The sequence below is a fragment of the Rhinatrema bivittatum genome, chromosome 5 (assembly GCF_901001135.1).
Source record: "Rhinatrema bivittatum chromosome 5, aRhiBiv1.1, whole genome shotgun sequence".
Classification (NCBI taxonomy): domain Eukaryota; kingdom Metazoa; phylum Chordata; class Amphibia; order Gymnophiona; family Rhinatrematidae; genus Rhinatrema; species Rhinatrema bivittatum.
The window spans coordinates 167,071,671-167,089,651 of NC_042619.1; the positions used below are offsets into that span (position 1 = coordinate 167,071,671).

The 17,981-nt window shown below is 47.6% G+C and overlaps 1 long non-coding RNA gene across 1 annotated transcript in view; it reads right to left on the bottom strand.

The window, feature by feature from the left end:
• LOC115091530 overlaps positions 1-12,647 on the bottom strand; it is a 32,817-nt gene extending 20,170 nt beyond the window's left edge. The window contains exon 1 of the long non-coding RNA XR_003856753.1: positions 12,362-12,647. This is a non-coding gene — a long non-coding RNA (uncharacterized LOC115091530). The remainder of the gene's footprint in view (positions 1-12,361) is intronic.
• Positions 12,648-17,981: the final 5,334 nt, after the last annotated feature.

Consider the following 17,981-nt stretch of genomic DNA (forward strand, 5'->3'; position numbering starts at 1 on the left):
GTTGCGGATTGCGCATTCGTTCAAAACGAATGCACATCCCTAAAATGTGCCTACAATGTAGAGTACACATCTAACACAAATATGGACAGAATGTTTTCCATAGCGGGTCCTAAGTTGTAGAACTCTCTACCAGAGGCATTACATCTAATAACAGAAAGAAAGAGTTTCAAACACAAGCTAAAGGCATGACTCCTCAAAAATGCATATGATTTAACTTAGATTATCAATATGCAGATAACTTCAATATAAAAAACATCATAGATATTGTTAGCAGAATGAGCAAAAGTAATGAGAGACATGAAGTGTATCATAACAACTCACTGACCAAGACGTAATGGTCATTGAATTGGAACTTATATATCATAAACTACTGTCCCAGCCCCTAATTAACATGTATCTGATGTTGTGTTGACTTAGAACATGTATTTGTTGTTGTAAAGACCTAGATTTTAAATGTTGATTTGTTGTTGTATAGACCTAGATCATGAATGCAGACCCAGAATATGAATGTTGCTTTTTGTAAACCACTGTGATCTTCTTTTGGAATGAAGGTATATAAAATGCCTAAATAAATAAAATAAATGTATATAAGGATAGTGATCCTTTGTGCACTCTTTGCCTCAGGGTTCCTCTATTCTCTAATTAAGTGTTTGGTGGTGAGTATAATCTAAAATATTTCTTTTTATGTCTTTCTTCTTTGTATGTCCCTTCTTTTCTAATCTTTCTCTGTCTCTGCCTTAATACATGTATGCATTAATTTTTATTTTTTTTTTGCTTATTTTATATGAATGTCTGTTGGGGTGCATGCTATTAAATAATACTGCTTTCAGATGCTGGTATACATTGCTGTTTGATGTATCTTCATTGAGTGCACTGTCTCTGTGTCATAGGACCTCTGTTCTCCTGGAGAATCTTTGTTATGATTCGTGGGTGTGTGGACCCTTGGCCCGAGATGCGAGTTGTTGCGGGAGAGCCCAAGCCAGTCCTCTGCTGCAGATGTAGGTAGTGTCCCAGAGAGCAGGAAATGCCAGCAGTCTAGAGTAGAAGCTAATCCAAGGAGCAGGGGGCTGACAATCACAGTGATACCTGAGAGCACAAACCCGAGGAGCGGGGGAAGCTCTGAGAATCTCTTGATATTAGTAGGCACGGCCCCGAGGAGCTGGGAGGCGCAGACAGTCTTATGTAGAGTACAGGCACAACCCCGAGGAACGGGGAAGCCCTGTCATGGAACTCACAGGTTGCCGCGGTGTTCCAGGAAGAATTCCAAAAAGCAGAAGCCTTGCAAGATAGAACCCAAGAGGTGCAGAGCCAGCCTGAGGAGTGGGGTAGGCCAGGGGAGCGAGTCCCTGTAGGAGCACACACTGACCCCCGAGGAGCGGGTGTCAAACAGGGTCCAGGAGTGAAGGCTAGGCAGCGAAGTCTTAGGAACACGAAGGCAGGAGTTGAGGACATATACAGAACTTGTTGCCAAGTCGGCTAGCTGGGGGCGAAGGTGGAACTTAAATACAGCAGTCCCATGACGTCATCAAACAGGGACGCCACCGAGGTCCCACCGAAGAGGCTTCAAAGGCAGGGCCGGTGATGCGCGCACGTGCCAAAGAAGGCCCGAAGTCGTGGAGAGTGGTAACGGCATCTATGCCGCTATGAGGAGTCGCGGGGAATGCGGCGATCTAAACTGGCCCGCGCCGCGAGCAGATGCGAGGAGGGCAGGAGATTGGTACAAAAAGTAAGTATACGCGGTCGCAGCCATCTGTGACCAACAGGTATAACAATCTTCTCCCTACTATACTATGCTTTAGTTAAATAAAAGGAGGCAAAACCCCTTGTGTGGCTCTAGCACTGTATATCTTCCGAAATTTCTAAATAAAGCTCCCTGTGGTGTCAGTCCAGAAAATGTATTGAACTTACTAAATATCTAGCTAATCAATAAAAACAACAGTTAATTAATTTTGCCCTAATCTAAAAAAATCAATGAAGGAACATGAAATTCCTGTGTTCTTTTCCTTTTTTTTTTTTAATATTTACTTCTGAAATATTCCAGTTACTATTAAAGCTGTGCTACACTTTCGGTGCCTCAAGTTTCTTTGGGATTATAAACTATTTTTTTTAGAGCTTCCAGCCAGTTCATAGAGCCTTCATCACCCTGGGATGTGAGTCTTTAAGTGATCTCAGTGTTCTCCTAGTGCTCCCTTCTCACTTTCTTTCTTTCATACACATAGGGGCGGATTTTAAAAGGCGCGCGAATAGCCTACTTTTGTTTGCGCTCCAGGTGCAAACAAAAGTACGCTGGATTTTAGTAGATACGCGCGGAGCCGCGCGTATCTGCTAAAAACCTGGATCGGCGCGCGCAAGGCTATGGATTTTGTATAGCCGGCGCGCGCTGAGCCGCGCATCCTACCCCCGTTCCCTCCAAGGCCGCTCCGAAATCGGAGCGGCCTCGGAGGGAACTTTCCTTTGCCCTCCCCTCACCTTCCCCTCCCTTCCCCTACCTAACCCACCCGCCCGGCCCTGTCTAAACCCCCCCCTTACCTTTGTCGGGGGATTTACGCCTCCCAGAGGCCACGCCCCCGGACCGCCCCGGGCCGTAGCCACGCCCCCGTACCCGCCCCCAAAACGCTGCCGACACGCCCCCGAAATGCCGCGCCAACCGGGCCCGCCCCCTGACACGCCCCCGACACGCCCCCCTCGGAGAACCCCGGGACTTACGCGAGTCCCGGGGCTCTGCGCGCGCCGGGAGGCCTATGTAAAATAGGGGCGGATTTACGCGAGCAGGGCTCTGAAAATCCGCCCCTTACTATGCTGATTGTTACCTGCCCTCAAATCATCCCACTTTAACTTAACTTTGCCTTCCTGTCCCTTACCTGTAGGTACCTTTTATATCAAGTACAATTCAATAAAACTAGTTTTCTCACATTCTCTTATACACACACACCAATGTGTCTCCTATGTTCTTTCAATGTTTTGTTACTTTTTTATCACTTTTTCTGCTTCAAGTGATCAGCTGAGCTGACATTTGTCTATTCTCTGCTGTTTCTTTTTCTTCTCTCTTCCCGTTCTCTAATTGCCACAGTATCTCTAATGATACTCTACCAGTTTATGCTGATGTTTCTCCCAGAGTTCCTTTACAGTGCCACCTAGAGTTAGGTTTTCAGCTGTATGCTTTGGGAAGCTTAACCCTTTTTGCACCAAAATGGCAAATAAGAAATGTTTTAAGCTGTTTCTCTTGGTCTGACTGCAGCTGCAGCAGAGCCACCGAAGTTTCCCTCCCTCAACTCTGCAGCTGCAGTCACAACAGGCTACTTTTTTTTTTAACAGTAAAATAACTGTTTAGCCACAGATAGCCTCTTCATGAAGCACCGGGATAGTACTAGGGACCATATCCTGGCATTTTTCTTCAGGGTCTACCCTCATCTTCAACTTCAGTGCTAGCATCAATTCCCAAGAATGTAGAGAAGAGATCATGGAGGCACTTTAAAGTTAGGAAGGACCCATGCCTTGGTCGGTGTATTCACTGAAATATAGCTATTAGTTGGGGGAAGCAAGTGGGGCATCTGACAACATTGACAATGCAGCATCACCTGCAGAAGTAGAGCTCTCTAGCATTGGCTGTTGTGAATGCGGGGCATGCGGGCGCTTGCTGAAGAATAGTGATCACTTGAACCGCGGCATGACCCCAGAGCGAGACTCCAAGGAAGGCACTGTGGGAGATGAGCAGTTTGAGTATGGGCTGGACTCAGAATTTTGAACGTAGTTTGGGTCTTGGAATGAATCTCACTTTCTGCTGACCCTGAATGCACAGAGTGAGACCCAACAAAGCAATGCTGGTCTCAGGGGTAGCCCTCCGGCCACTCAATAGGCCTTTCGGACCTCTTTGGGAACGGTTTGTGCATCAGGACAGACGAAAGCTGAGGCAGGACATGGCATGACTTGGAACTCAGATGGAGACTCATAGGACATGGAACTTGACTTGGAGACTTGGAACTAGAGATGGAAACTCAGGAAACTTGGAACTAGAGAAGGGAAACTAGAGACAGAGACTCTGGAGACTTGGAACTAGAGATGGAGAGTCAGGAACTAGCGGAGTCCAACCTCCTGTGACACTATACCTCAGTGCACCCTACACAGTCCCCCGTGGGCTGGTTGCAAAATTGCTGTCCCACTGTGCGCTCTACACAACCTGCCACAGGTTGGTTGTGGACCACATGGGGAGTGGGTCAAGCTCAGGACAGACTCAGAGAAGGACAGGAGTCAGGACATCACTTGGAATGAGAAATAAGAAGATCCGCTGTTTGGACAAACTCCACGAGCCCAGAACTAGGAACATGAATAGGAACTCGAGACTTGACTTAGAACTTGGAATTTGAAACTTGGAACTCTGAACAAGGATGGACTCCGAGGACTTGATTCAGCAAAGACAGACTTAGAAACAAGCCCTGTGCTAGGAAGCGCCCTACACATCCACCCGTGGCTGGTCATGGACAACAATGCCAGCACACCTGGAGGAAAGATGAGGAAAAATCCAGAAGACCAGAACATCAAGAGTTTGATTGAAGAGCCACATAAGACAAAGATTCAGAAGACTGGATGAGGGACCAACAGGAGACCAGAAACACAGAACAGGCAACATAATGGAGCTGCAAAGGACAAAGAAGGCAGAACCGGGACTGGAACAGGAAGATCAGGAATATCCAACAAAGAACATAGAACCATCTAGACAGAAGTAGACTATGGAGGACCTTGTAGGATGAAGAGACCATGGACAACTGTGAGGATCCAATGCAAAGGCCCTAAGGAACTGACGAAGAGCCCTTATATAGGGCTGCAGGCAGGGCGAGGTGATGACATAATCTGTTGGGGCCACTAGGCTTTTCCCACTGCTGGCCCTTAAAATATTGAAGAGAGGCGCATGTGCACACCTATGCAGGAGACCAAGGTTAGGCAGGCGCAGCAGTGTTGGCGGCGTCCCTGCTGTGAAGAAGTGGAACACAGTGGCAGCAGTAGGTGGAACACAGTGGCGGCACTCCATGTCGCAGAGATCAGCAAAGGCAGCGGCACCCCAGCCGTGGGAAGAGCAGGGCTGGCGTCCAGCCAGCAAGCAGCAGTGATGGTGGTTCCCCAGCTATGAAGGGAGGTCTCAACCATGGTACTCATGGCATGGCACTCAGCCATGCCACGAAGAAGGGACAAGGCCTTTGACGGCTTCGGGCTGGAGAATGGATAGCGGTGTCAGTGGCATCCAGACCACAAGGGAGTGGCTGATAGCAGAGGCCTACAGCCATGGAAGGCAGCAGGGCCGAAGCTGGGCTAGGGAGGTGAATGAGGCTGCTCGCAGGATGGGCCTCATGAGTGGTGAGCGCACAATTGGCATCAGGGGAGAATGGCAGTAATAGCTTGGGGACCCCTTCTGCCATTCAAAGCAACTTCCAGAGGAAAGAGGTTGAAAAGGGGAAGAGTTTTTATTCATGCTGATCCCGCAGCCCCTTTCAGAAGTCAAGTGGCAGGCCTCTACCATGAAGCCACAGTGGTAAATCACCATAAAGGAAATAGGGAGGTATTCCATATCATTGTCCTGGGGAAAGAGGCAACTAACATTGCCTCTTGGCATCATGGAAAGTATTGCCCTGGATGACCAACCTCTGTAGGGAATGGATAATATGAGATTGCTGTACGTAAGAACATAAGAACATGCCACACTGGGTCAGACCAAGGGTCCATCAAGCCCAGCATCCTGTTTCCAACAGTGGCCAATCCAGGCCATAAGAACCTGGCAAGTACCCCAAAACTTAGTCTATTCCATGTTACCGTTGCTAGTAATAGCAGTGGTTATTATCTAAGTTAACTTAATTAATAGCAGGTAATGGACTTCTCGTCCAAGAACTTATCCAATCCTTTTTTAAACACAGCTATACTAACTGCACTAACCACATCCTCTGGCAACAAATTCCAGAGCTTAATTGTGCGTTGAGTGAAAAAGAACTTTCTCCGATTAGTTTTAAATGTGCCACATGCTAACTTCATGGAGTGCCCCCTAGTCTTTCTATTATCCGAAAGAGTAAAAAAACGATTCACATCTACCCGTTCTAAACCTCTCATGATTTTAAACACCTCTATCATATCTCTCCTCAGCTGTCTCTTCTCCAAGCTGAAAAGTCCTAACCTCTTTAGTCTTTCCTCATAGGGGAGCTGTTCCATTCCCTTTATCATTTTGGTAGCCCTTCTCTGTACCTTCTCCATCGCAATTATATCTTTTTTGAGATGTGGCGACCAGAATTGTACACAATATTCAAGGTGCGGTCTCACCATGGAGCGATACAGAGGCATTATGACATTTTCCGTTGTATTCACCATTCCCTTTCTAATAATTCCCAACATTCTGTTTGCTTTTTTGACTGCCGCAGCACACTGATTTCAATGTGTTATCCACTATGACACCTAGATCTCTTTTTTGGGTAGTAGCACCTAATATGGAACCTAACATTGTGTAACTATAGCATGGGTTATTTTTCCCTATATGCATCACCTTGCACTTATCCACATTAAATTTCATCTGCCATTTAGATGCCCAATTTTCCAGCCTCACTAGGTCTTCCTGCAATTTATCACAATCTGCTTGTGATTTAACTACTCTGAACAATTTTGTATCATCTGCAAATTTGATTACCTCACTCGTATTTCTTTCCAGATCATTTATAAATATATTGAAAAGTAAGGGTCCCAGTACAGATCCCTGAGGCACTCCACTGCCCCCTCCATTCCACTGAGAAAATTGTCCATTTAATCCTACTCTCTTTTTCCTGTCTTTTAGCCAGTTTGTAATCCATGAAAGGACATCACCATCTATCCCATGACTTTTTACTTTTCCTAGAAGCCTCTCATGAGGAACTTTGTCAAATGCCTTCTGAAAATCCAAGTACACTACATCTACCGGTTCACCTTTATCCACATGTTTATTAACTCCTTCAAAAAAGTGAAGCAGATTTGTGAGGCAAGACTTGCCTTGGGTAAAGCCATGCTGACTTTGTTCCATTAAACCATGTCTTTCTATATGTTCTGTGATTTTGATGTTTAGAACACTTTCCACTATTTTTCCTGGCACTGAATTCAGGCTAACCGGTCTGTAATTTCCTGGATCTCCCCTGGAGCCCTTTTTAAATATGGGGGTTACATTAGCTATCCTCCAGTCTTCAGGTACAATGGATGATTTTAATGATAGGTTACAAATTTTTACTAATAGGACTGAAATTTCATTTTTTAGTTCCTTCAGAACTCTGGGGTGTATACCATCCAGTCCAGGTGATTTACTACTCTTCAGTTTATCAATCAGGTCTATCACATCTTCTAGATTCATCGTGATTTGGTTCAGTCCATCTGAATCATTACCCATGAAAACCTTCTCCAGTATGGGTACCTCCCCACATCCTCTTCAGTAAACACCGAAGAAAAGAAATCATTTAATCTTTCCGTGATGGCCTTATCTTCTCTAAGTTAACCCCTCGATCATCTAATAGTCCAACTGACTCCCTCACAGGCTTTCTGCTTCGGATATATTTTAAAAAGTTTTTACCGTGAGTTTTTGCCTCTATGGCCAACTTCTTTTCAAATTCTCTCTTAGCTTGTCTTATCAATGTCTTACTTTTAACTTGCCAACATTTATGCATTTTCCTATTTTCCTCTGTTGGATCCTTCTTCCAATTTTTGAATGAAGATCTTTTTGCTAAAATAGCTTCTTTCACCTCCCCTTTTAACCATGCCGGTAATCGTTTTGCCTGCTTTCCACCTTTCTTAATGTGTGGAATACATCTGGATTGTGCTTCTAGGTTGGTATTTTTTAACAATAACCGCACCTCTTGCACACTTTTTACTTTTGTAGCTGCTCCTTTCAGTTTTTTTCTAACTATTTTTCTCATTTTCTCATATCCCTCATATCCAAAGTACCCTCCAGGTCTACATTTAGCAGATAGGTTATCCTCATCCTGAACAACCAGTCACATAGTCTCATACAAGCTCAGCTGACTAAGGCAAAGGGGAGTAGTATGCATTTCACCAGAGATATCTGCATCAGTGCAAATGCTATGCATGTTTACCTCTCTCTGACAGCACACTGATTGGATATGGCCAAGGCAGAGGCAGGCAGGAGCTCTTGTAGTACCGAGCATCAGGGTGCAGTTTAGCTGGCTGCAGATCAGGTGATGGATAGCTGCCATACTTTGTGCAATATTCTATCAGCAATAAAGATGATGGAAGTTTGGCAGCTAGGCTGGAGAGACAACAATCTTTACACAGGTTTCTTTGTACAAGACAGAGGGAAAATTAAGATAACGGCAATAGAAGTTGGGAAGCATTAAGGCTATCCATTGCTTTGCACACACTTGCTACACATGGAAGTGATGAATGCCCTGGGGCTGGGGCCCAAGGACTACAGGAATTTATTCCTGAAGGACCTGATATAGGAGTGCAGCAAAATAGTGGGGCATTTTCATCAAAGTGTGACTAGGGGAATCTTCTCCCTGAGAAACAGTAAGAATTTGTGATACATCGCAAGCATATGATTCAATATGTTGGCACCCATTGGAATTCCAGCTAGATGATGCTGCAGAGGTTAATGGAGCAGCAGACACCCCTTCTTGATCAGTCCCTGGAAACAGCAATAGGTGTGGATCACCCTCTGGAGCATCATGATTGGGTAATGATGAGGCAGCTGATAGAAATCCTGAAGACCTTCAAGTATGCCAAGGAGGATCTGAGTTCTAGAAGTGCTACCTTGGGTGGGGTCATCTCTACAGTAAATGTTCTAGAAGAAAAGTTACAGGGTTTCTGTGAACAGAATAGAATGGTAGCAGAGAGGTTGCAGTTTGTGAACTCCTTGAAGCAGCAGGTGCAAGTGAAACTGAAACTTCTGACAGAAAACAATATATATATATATATAGTTGCTAAATTTTGTGGTCCACAGCTGAAATAGAGTCTCACCCTCTAATCCTAGTGTATCACATACATGAAGGAGATGCTGTTAGCTAAAGTATGTGAACAGGAATGTCAGAGGCGGTGTGACAATGGGGATAAAGCCCAGAGAATAGTCACTCCAGAGAGTATTACAAGCAAGTACTAGTACTTACTCCCCCACCTCAATACGCTAAAGCCAGGTTGCTTGTAAAGAACCATCACTCCTGACACAGACCATAGCTAAAGCAGCTAGTAAGAGAGATCATCAACCTATGCAACAAAGATGACCCTAGCACAAATTTCTGTGACATTCTATATGACAGAGCTCATCAAGGACATGAACATGGATGCACTGGCATATTGGGCACACAGACCTAATCAAGGGGGTTATTTTCTAAAGGCTTATCACATGCGAAAAGGCCCTTTTCACATGTGATAGCATGTAAATTAGGGGGAGGGGAGGAGTTGGGGCAGAGAGGGGGTAGAGTCGGTGGTGTCTTCACTGCCGGCGATAAGGTTAGTAATGTTGTCATTGGCAGTAGCGCACCGAATAGCACCGCCTTTCACGGTGGTGCTATTCGGTACAAAAGCCGGCAGCTGGCACACCACCGTGGTGCGAAGGCTGTGGGCTTTCGCAGGCCCACCCTCCCTTCAGCCCCCGCCCCCCGTTTTCACAGGATTCATCATTCTGTGAAAAAAAGATGAATCCAGGTCCAAGGTGGCTCAGTACTATATTTCCTGCCCACAAACCAGAATGCCCAGTGAATATGTCTTCTCAATGACCAGGGGCATCGTGAGTCCTCAATGCTGAAGGCTGGTGCCAGAGTTGATGGAAAATCTGGTCTTTTTGAAAATCAATCTGTTTTTACTTGGGTTCCCAGAATTTCCATGTGAGTTGCAAAATAACTGAAATTACCCTGAAAACCTTGCTGCTACCTCCCTATGCACTCTAAATGACTCAGATTTTAAGAAAGTATTGTTACATTCCCCCTCCCAATACTGCCTTCAGCTAATCTACCCTTGTTGGTTCTTATAAGCCTGATGACCACCTTATCAAAATACTATTCCTGATATGAGTAGGTCCAAACAGCATAATACGTTTATTCTTGCAAGATTGAAGTTGTTTTTCATTTGAGTTATACATGTTAACTCAGTTGTTTTTTGAGTCAATTTGCATTATTTTTATCCTTTGGAGGATGCGGGTTACAAATAATTTCAAATAAATAAATAAAAGAGTGTACTTTTCCATCCTTATCTGATGAAGCCTTTCCTGAGGAAATTAATGCCCTGTGATTACAGTCTTTCTACATGGACTTCCCAATCAATGTTGGATGCATCTATGGTTAGGACAATTTTCACTGGAGGAATTTGGAAGGTTATTTTACTGGCCAGATTGCAATGAATCAGCTACCAGTACAGAGAGTTCTTCAGAGAGTGAGTAATGCTAATTATGTCACAAACATCTTGAGTAGCTTGATTCCACTGTGATCTGAGGGTCCACTGGGATCTATTCATTTGAGTAGATCCAAAGGGAGTAACATGGACTGTTGATGCCATAAGGCCCAACAACCTCAAAATATCCCATGCTGACATTTGCTGACTTATTCTTATTCTTTCCACAGTGGCTATCAATGTGGTAATTCTCTCTTGTTGGAAGAAGGTGTTACTATTCCAAAATTTTCTTCATTTTGAGAGCCCATATAAATGTGTTTTGGTGGGTGATTTGTTGAGACATTCAATAGATGCAATAGTATCCTTGTCAATTTATACAAAGGACCCAACTGTCTGAAGTTATTCTGAACCAACAGTTTACAAAAATATTTCACCTCCCTCTGTCAGTAAGGCTCTTGTCGGCTCAGTATCCTGCAGCAGTCAAAAAAGCAAACAGAATGTTAGGAATTATTAGGAAGGGAATGGTTAATAAAACGGAAAATGTCATAATGCCTCTATATCGCTCCATGGTGAGACCACACCTTGAATACTGTGTACAATTCTGGTCGCCACATCTCAAAAAAGATATAGTTGCGATGGAGAAGGTACAGAGAAGGGCAACCAAAATGATAAAGGGGATGGAACAGCTCCCCTATGAGAAAAGGCTGAAGAGGTTAGGGCTGTTCAGCTTGGAGAAGAGACGGCTGAGGGGGGATATGATAGAGGTCTTTCAGATCATGAGAGGCCTTGAATGAGTAGATGTGACTCGGTTATTTACACTTTCGAATAATAGAAGGACTAGGGGGCATTCCATGAAGTTAGCAAGTAGCACATTTAAGACTAATCAAAGAAAATTCTTTTTCACTCAAACGCACAATAAAGCTCTGGAATTTGTTGCCTGAGGATGTGGTTAGTGCAGTTAGTGTAGCTGGGTTCAAAAAAGGTTTGGATAACTTCTTGGAGGAGAATCCATCAACGGCTATTAATCAAGTTTACTTAGGGAATAGCCACTGCTATTAATTGCATCAGTAGCATGGGAACTTCTTAGTGTTTTGGGTAATTGCCAGGTTCTTGTGGCCTGAATTGGCTTCTGTTGGAAACAGGATGCTGGGTTTGATGGACCCTTGGTCTGACCCAGCATGGCAATTTCTTATGTTCTTATGATATTGGAATCCCTGCTATGGTCTCCATGATCTAGTTAAAACTCTTTCCAGGTTTTAGCTGGGGTGCTGGCTGTGATTTTGGGGACCTCTATTGTATAGTGTAAGAATGAAGACCATGTTGCTGATGGGATTGAGGGGGCAGAGGAAAATATCTCCCTGGCTGATAGAAATGTCTTGTCTGCACCCTACTTGAATACCTCTTAGTTGAGGAGGGTGGGAGTGCAGTGGCAGTGGAAAGGTATGAAGCATCACACAGTGATCTTTAATTTGAGCCACCACTTCTTGATCTTATTGCCAAAGAGATTTATCCCCATTGCAAGACATGTCAGCTAGTCTTTTCTGGACATCCTGTCATAGCTCTGAGACCCACAGCCATGTGAGTCTGCAGGTGACAATACCTACTGCAGAGACTTTTGATGCCATCTCAAAAACATCCTGATTATGACCTTCAACACTCCATACCCTTGTACACCGGTGGCTCCTAGGCATCATGCTGCTTCTGAGGAAGCTGTTCTGCCTACTCCTTTATATTTCTCAGTATGTCCCACATATTCTGGCTCATGAAGAGTTGGTAGGACACTATGCAGGCATTGAACATAGCCCCCTAAAAAACCTCTCTCAAGAAAGTCCAGGGCATGAAAATACTTCCCTAGGGGTATCGAGGAATGGTTTCTAGATCTCTTGACCATCTTGATAGTGGATTCAACCACTATGAATTTGTGAGGCAGCAGCTGTTTTTGAAATCTGGGCACCTTCTAGACATTATATATATCATATTCCTTCTTATTAACTGGAGCCACAGAAAGAGGATTATCCCACATTCTCACCTGTGCATACTGAATGATGTCATGGATGGGCACAGCCACAATATTCTTAGGGGTTCCACAAACTGGATGATGTCAAGCATCTTTGCCTTACACGCATGCTCCTTTTGCAAAATAAACCTCAGCAACTATTGGATTTCTCACACTTCGCACTCTCTTCTGCTGCCTCCTTCAGTCCATCTAGCAGGAAGAGTGAAGGTGCCCTCTGTGTAGAGTCAGACAGTTCAAGTACAGTTGGTTGTCCTTGGTGACTTTGGTGTCATAGTAGGTTGCATTTGGAACATACTGAAACCAACATTTGGTTGGTTGTTGGTGATCAGAGGTCACTGGAAAAGAGTCTAGAACATGTGGGATAGAAGGCAAGTGGGTAAAAGCATATGGAGATGACAGATTCACAGAAACTGCAAAGTAAGCAGCAGAAATTCAGGAGGCATCAGAAGAGACTTATAGATGTAAACAAAAACATTATCATTTGTTCTATAAGTCCACTATTTCCCCTGAACTTCTGGCTCTTCCTAATATTGGTTCTAATTGTACTGTCACAGAAAACAATACTTACATTGGATACCTGTGTGGCTAGGCTGTTTTCTCTGTATGAGTAATTCCTTTCCCTAAAACACTCTTTCAGATAGTAGAAAGACTAGGGGACACTCCATGAAGTTAGCATGGGGCACATTTAAAACTAATCGGAGAAAGTTCTTTTTTACTCAACGCACAATTAAACTCTGGAATTTGTTGCCAGAGGATGTGGTTAATGCAGTTAGTATAGCTGTGTTTAAAAAAGGATTGGATAAGTTCTTGGAGAAGTCCATTACCTGCTATTAAGTTCACTTAGAGAATAGCCACTGCCATTAGCAATGGTTACATGGAATAGACTTAGTTTTTGGGTACTCGCCAGGTTCTTATGGCCTGGATTGGCCACTGTTGGAAACAGGATGCTGGGCTTGATGGACCCTTGGTCTGACCCAGTATGGCATTTTCTTATGTTCTTATGTTCTTATGTTCTGCTACTCACTTCTGTTATGGCCCCAGGCCATACCCCGTGTCCCCTACTTACCCCAAGGCCGGCTCGGGTCGCCGAAGATCTGTTGAGGCCTTTTCAGGCCTCTGCCGTGGCTCTCCCTCCTCGAGGGAGACGCCGGCGTTTCGCCGCGGCTGGCCCCACCCCCTAGGCATGTGCACGCGCAGGGGCTGGGGATTTAAAGGGGCCAGCACGGGAAACCTCTGGGCCGTCCCAGGATGACGTCAGACGCCCAGACTATTTCAGCCCTGCTTCCTGGTTCCTTCTTCGCCTGGCAACGAGGTTCCTCAGGTCTCCTGACTGCTAGTTGCTGCGTTCCTTGGATTGCTCTTTGTCATTGACCCGGCTTGATTCTTGACCTTCCTCCATCTTGTCCCTTGCTTCTGGCATCTCCTTCTGACTTCAGGTTCTGACCCGACTTCGCCCATGACTTCGTCTTCAGCTTCTGTCCTTGGCTTGTCATCCTCTGACCTCTGGTTCTGACCCGACTCCGTTCACGACTCCGTCTCCTGTCTCATCCCTGGCTTGGTTCCTCCTGGGACTCTTGGCTTCCGACTCGGCTTCGGTCCTGGACTCCGACCTTGGCCATCGTTGCTCCTCTGGTTCCTGGTGTTCGCCGGCCCCGAAGATTCACCTAAGTCCCAGCGGCCGGGTCCCTACGGGCTCCTCCTGGGGGGGGCTCCAGCTTTCAGGGTGAATCTCCAAAAGTCCCAGCGGCTGGACTCCTAAGGGCTCCTCCCGGGGAGTACCGGTCTCCAGGGTAAAGACTCTTCAGTCACCAGGGCCCAACGTCGTCCATTCTTCCTCTGGGTGCCGAGTCCTTGATCGCATAGGACTCCACTTTAGTCCAGTGCCGAGGCCTTCTCCGAGTTCCCCGAACCGCCTCCTGGTTGGGACACTTTCTGTGGACCTCTACAGCGCTCCATCCCTTGTCCCAACCGGCCCAAGGGTCCACAACCGTAACAGTTTGCAAGGCCATGGACCCGGCGGACCTTGCAGGCTTGAAGGCCATCCCCGGTATAGCCCAGAGGCTACAACAACAGCAAGCGTGCAAGCCTTAGTTGATCGCGTCGGTGGAGCCACTGCTGCCAGTTCCACGGCATCCGAAGCTTGGCCCTCTCCTGCAGCTGCAGCCCCTATCCAGATGCCGGCGCCTTCGCGGTTCTCAGGAGATGCGGGGCGCTGCCGAGGATTCCTGAATCAGTGCTATATTTGGTTCAACCTTCTCCCACTTCAGTTTCCATCTGAAAGAGTCAAGACCAGCTATATTATTTCCCTACTGGATGGGAAACCTTTGGTCTGGGCCTCCAATCTCCTGGAACGCCAGGATCCTCGCCTGAACAATCTGGTCCACTTTGTTTCCGCATTTAGGCAGGTCTTCGATGAGGCTACTCGTAAACCCACTGCTGCCTCCGAATTGCTCCAGCTGCGGCAGGGCAACCGGTCCCTAGCGGAACATGCCATGGAGTTTCAGACCCTCGCTGCGGAGCTAAACTGGGGAAGCGACAGCTTACATGGTATCTTCTTGGAAAGTCTCTCCCCGAGATTACAAGATGAACTCGCAGTCCGAGACCTTCCTGATGATCTGAACGATCTTATTGACTTGGCCGGCAGGGTGGACCGCCGCATCCAGCGTCGCTTCCGAGACAGGAGGGCGGTTCATAGGTCTGCTGTCTCAGGACCCGCTCCGTCCCACCGGGGAAGTTCCTCGCCAGCCTCTTCTGGGACCCAAGACGTTGAACCCATGCAGGTGGGTCAAGGACCTCTCTCCCAGCAGGAAAGAAGGAGACGTCGCTCGCTGGGCCTTTGCTTGTACTGCGGTGGAAGAGGTCACTTCCTTGCCCAGTGTAGCGAGTGCCTGGGAAACGCTTGGACCTAGGAATTGTTGGGGAGCTTCCCCTAGGTCATACCACCACCGATTCCCCATGCTTCATTCCAGTGACCTTACTTCTCCTGGAGGGAGAATTTGAGACCCAGGCCCTAATTGACTCTGGGGCTGGAGAGAACTTCATCCTTCAGGAGCTAGCTCGGCAACTCCGGATCGGGGTGCGACCCCAAAATCCTCCGCTTCGCATTTCATCCATCCAGGGAGGACTCCTTCCAGGAATCATTTCTACACGCACCCAACCACTCACCTTACGTACTGGCGTTCTGCACCAGGAGGAGATTTCCTTCCTCATTTTAGAGAGATCTATGCATCCTATCATTCTAGGAATGCCCTGGCTTCGGAGACACTCGCCTGTCATTGCATGGGACTCTCTCCAGGTGACTTCCTGGGGTCCGGCCTGCTTCCGCTCCTGCCTGACTAAGGTGCTTTGAGCCCCGGTGCCGCTCCTGACGACTCTCTTGGCATTGCCTCCACATTATCAGGAGTTCCACGATGTTTTCTCCAAGGAGAAAGCCGAGATTCTCCCTGAACATCGCCCATTCGATTGTGCGATAAACCTTCTGCCCGGTACCACACCCCCACGAGGTCGGGTATATCCCTTGTCTCTTCCTGAGACCCAAGCCATGTCTGCATACATCCGGGAGAACCTGGAGCGAGGGTTCATTCGGCCATCTAAGTCCCCGGCAGGAGCAGGCTTTTTCTTCGTGGCCAAGAAAGATGGGTCACTCCGCCCCTGCATAGACTACCGTGGCTTGAATAGCATTACCCGCCGTGATTGGTACCCCTTGCCTCTGATACCGGAGCTCCTGGACAGGTTACAAGGGGCCAAGATAGTTACTAAATTGGATCTCCGAGGAGCCTATAACCTGGTGCGGATCCGTCCCGGGGACGAATGGAAAACCGCATTCAATACAAGGGACGGTCATTATGAATACTTGGTTATGCCCTTCTGCCTCTGTAACGCCCCGGCGGTTTTTCAAAACCTCATGAATGAGGTTCTCAGAGACCTGCTTCACTCTTCGGTCATAGTTTACCTAGACAATGTCCTTATTTACTCCAAGGATCTGGAGCCGCACCGCCAGGATGTCCGAGTACTACAGAAGCTGCGAGACAATCAATTATTCGCCAAGCTTGAGAAGTGTACTTTCAAGCAGGACTCTTTACCCTTTCTAGGGTATATTGTGTCCTCCACCGGGTTTCTTATGGACCCTGAAAAGGTCGCGGCGATCAAAGACTGGCCACAACCACTGGGAGTGAAGGCGCTCCAACGCTTCCTGGGTTTTGCCAACTTCTACCGGCAGTTCATCCCTCACTATTCCCAAATGTAGCTCCGCTGACGGCTCTTACCAGGAAAGGCGCCGACGCTAAACACTGGCCGCAGACGGCTATACAAGCCTTCCAGGATCTGAAGGAGGCTTTCTCCAAGACACCTGCCTTTGACATCCAGACCCCCAAAGGCCATTCATTGTGGAGGTCGATGCCTCCGACGTAGTGGTCGGGGCCGTTTTGAGTCAGTTATCCGAGAGAGGGAGACTCTTGCTGTGCTCCTATTACTCCCACAAGTTCTCCCCTGCTGAGAGGAACTACGGCATAGGGGACAAGGAGCTGCTGGCCATTAAACTCGCCTTTGAGGAATGGTATCAATGGCTGGAGGGGGCCCAACACCCGATAACTGTCTATACCGATCATAAGAACCTGGAATACCTGTGTCACACCCAGCGCCTTAACCCATGGCAGGCACGATGGTCCCTCTTCTTCAGCCGGTTCGATTTCACTCTGCGTTACCGACCTGCCTCCAAGAACATCCGGGCGGATGCCCTCTCTCGTACCACTGAGACTGAAGAGGATTCCCCGCCGCCACAGTACATTCTGGGCCCGGCCAAGGTCCTCTTAGCGGCCACCGAGGTGGCTCCCGAGGGGAAGACTGTAGTTCCTGTTCGTTCTCATAGGAAAGTGTTAGCCTGGGCCCACGATTCCCTGACCGCCGGACATCCAGGAGTAGTGAGGACCCTGAACCTCCTATCAGAATTCTACTGGTGGCCGCAACTGAAGAGGGATGTCCGTCTCTACGTCCAGTCATGTCCCATCTGCGCGTGGCAAAAGCCCCTGCATGGACGCCCCTGGGGTCTTCTTCAGACATTACCAGTCCCTACCGAACCTTGGATTCACCTGTCCACAAATTCCATCTGGACCATCCAGGGAAGCCTCGGCCTCCAGGGAGGGGGCGTGGGGGGGTACTGTTATGGCCCCTGGCCGTACCCAGGGTCCCCTACTTACCCTGAGGCCGGCTCGGGTTGCCGAAGATCCGTCGAGGCCTGTTCAGGCCTCTGCCGTGGCTCTCCCTCCTCGAGGGAGACGCCGGTGTTTCGCCGCGGCTGGCCCCGCCCCCTAGGCGCACGCACGCGCATGCAGGGGCTGGGGATTTAAAGGGGCCAGCGCGGGAAATCTCTGGGCCATCCCAGGATGACATCAGACGCCCAGACTATTTCAGCCCTGCTTCCTTCTTCGCCTCGCAACGAGGTTCCTCAGGTCTCCTGACTACTAGTTGCTGCGTTCCTTGGATTGCTCTTCGTCATCGACCCGGCTTGACTCTTGACCTTCCTCCGTCTTGTCCCTTGGTTCCGGCATCTCCTTCTGACTTCAGGTTCTGACCCGGCTTCGCCCACGACTTCGTCTTCAGCTTCTGTCCTTGGCTTGTCATCCTCCGACCTCTG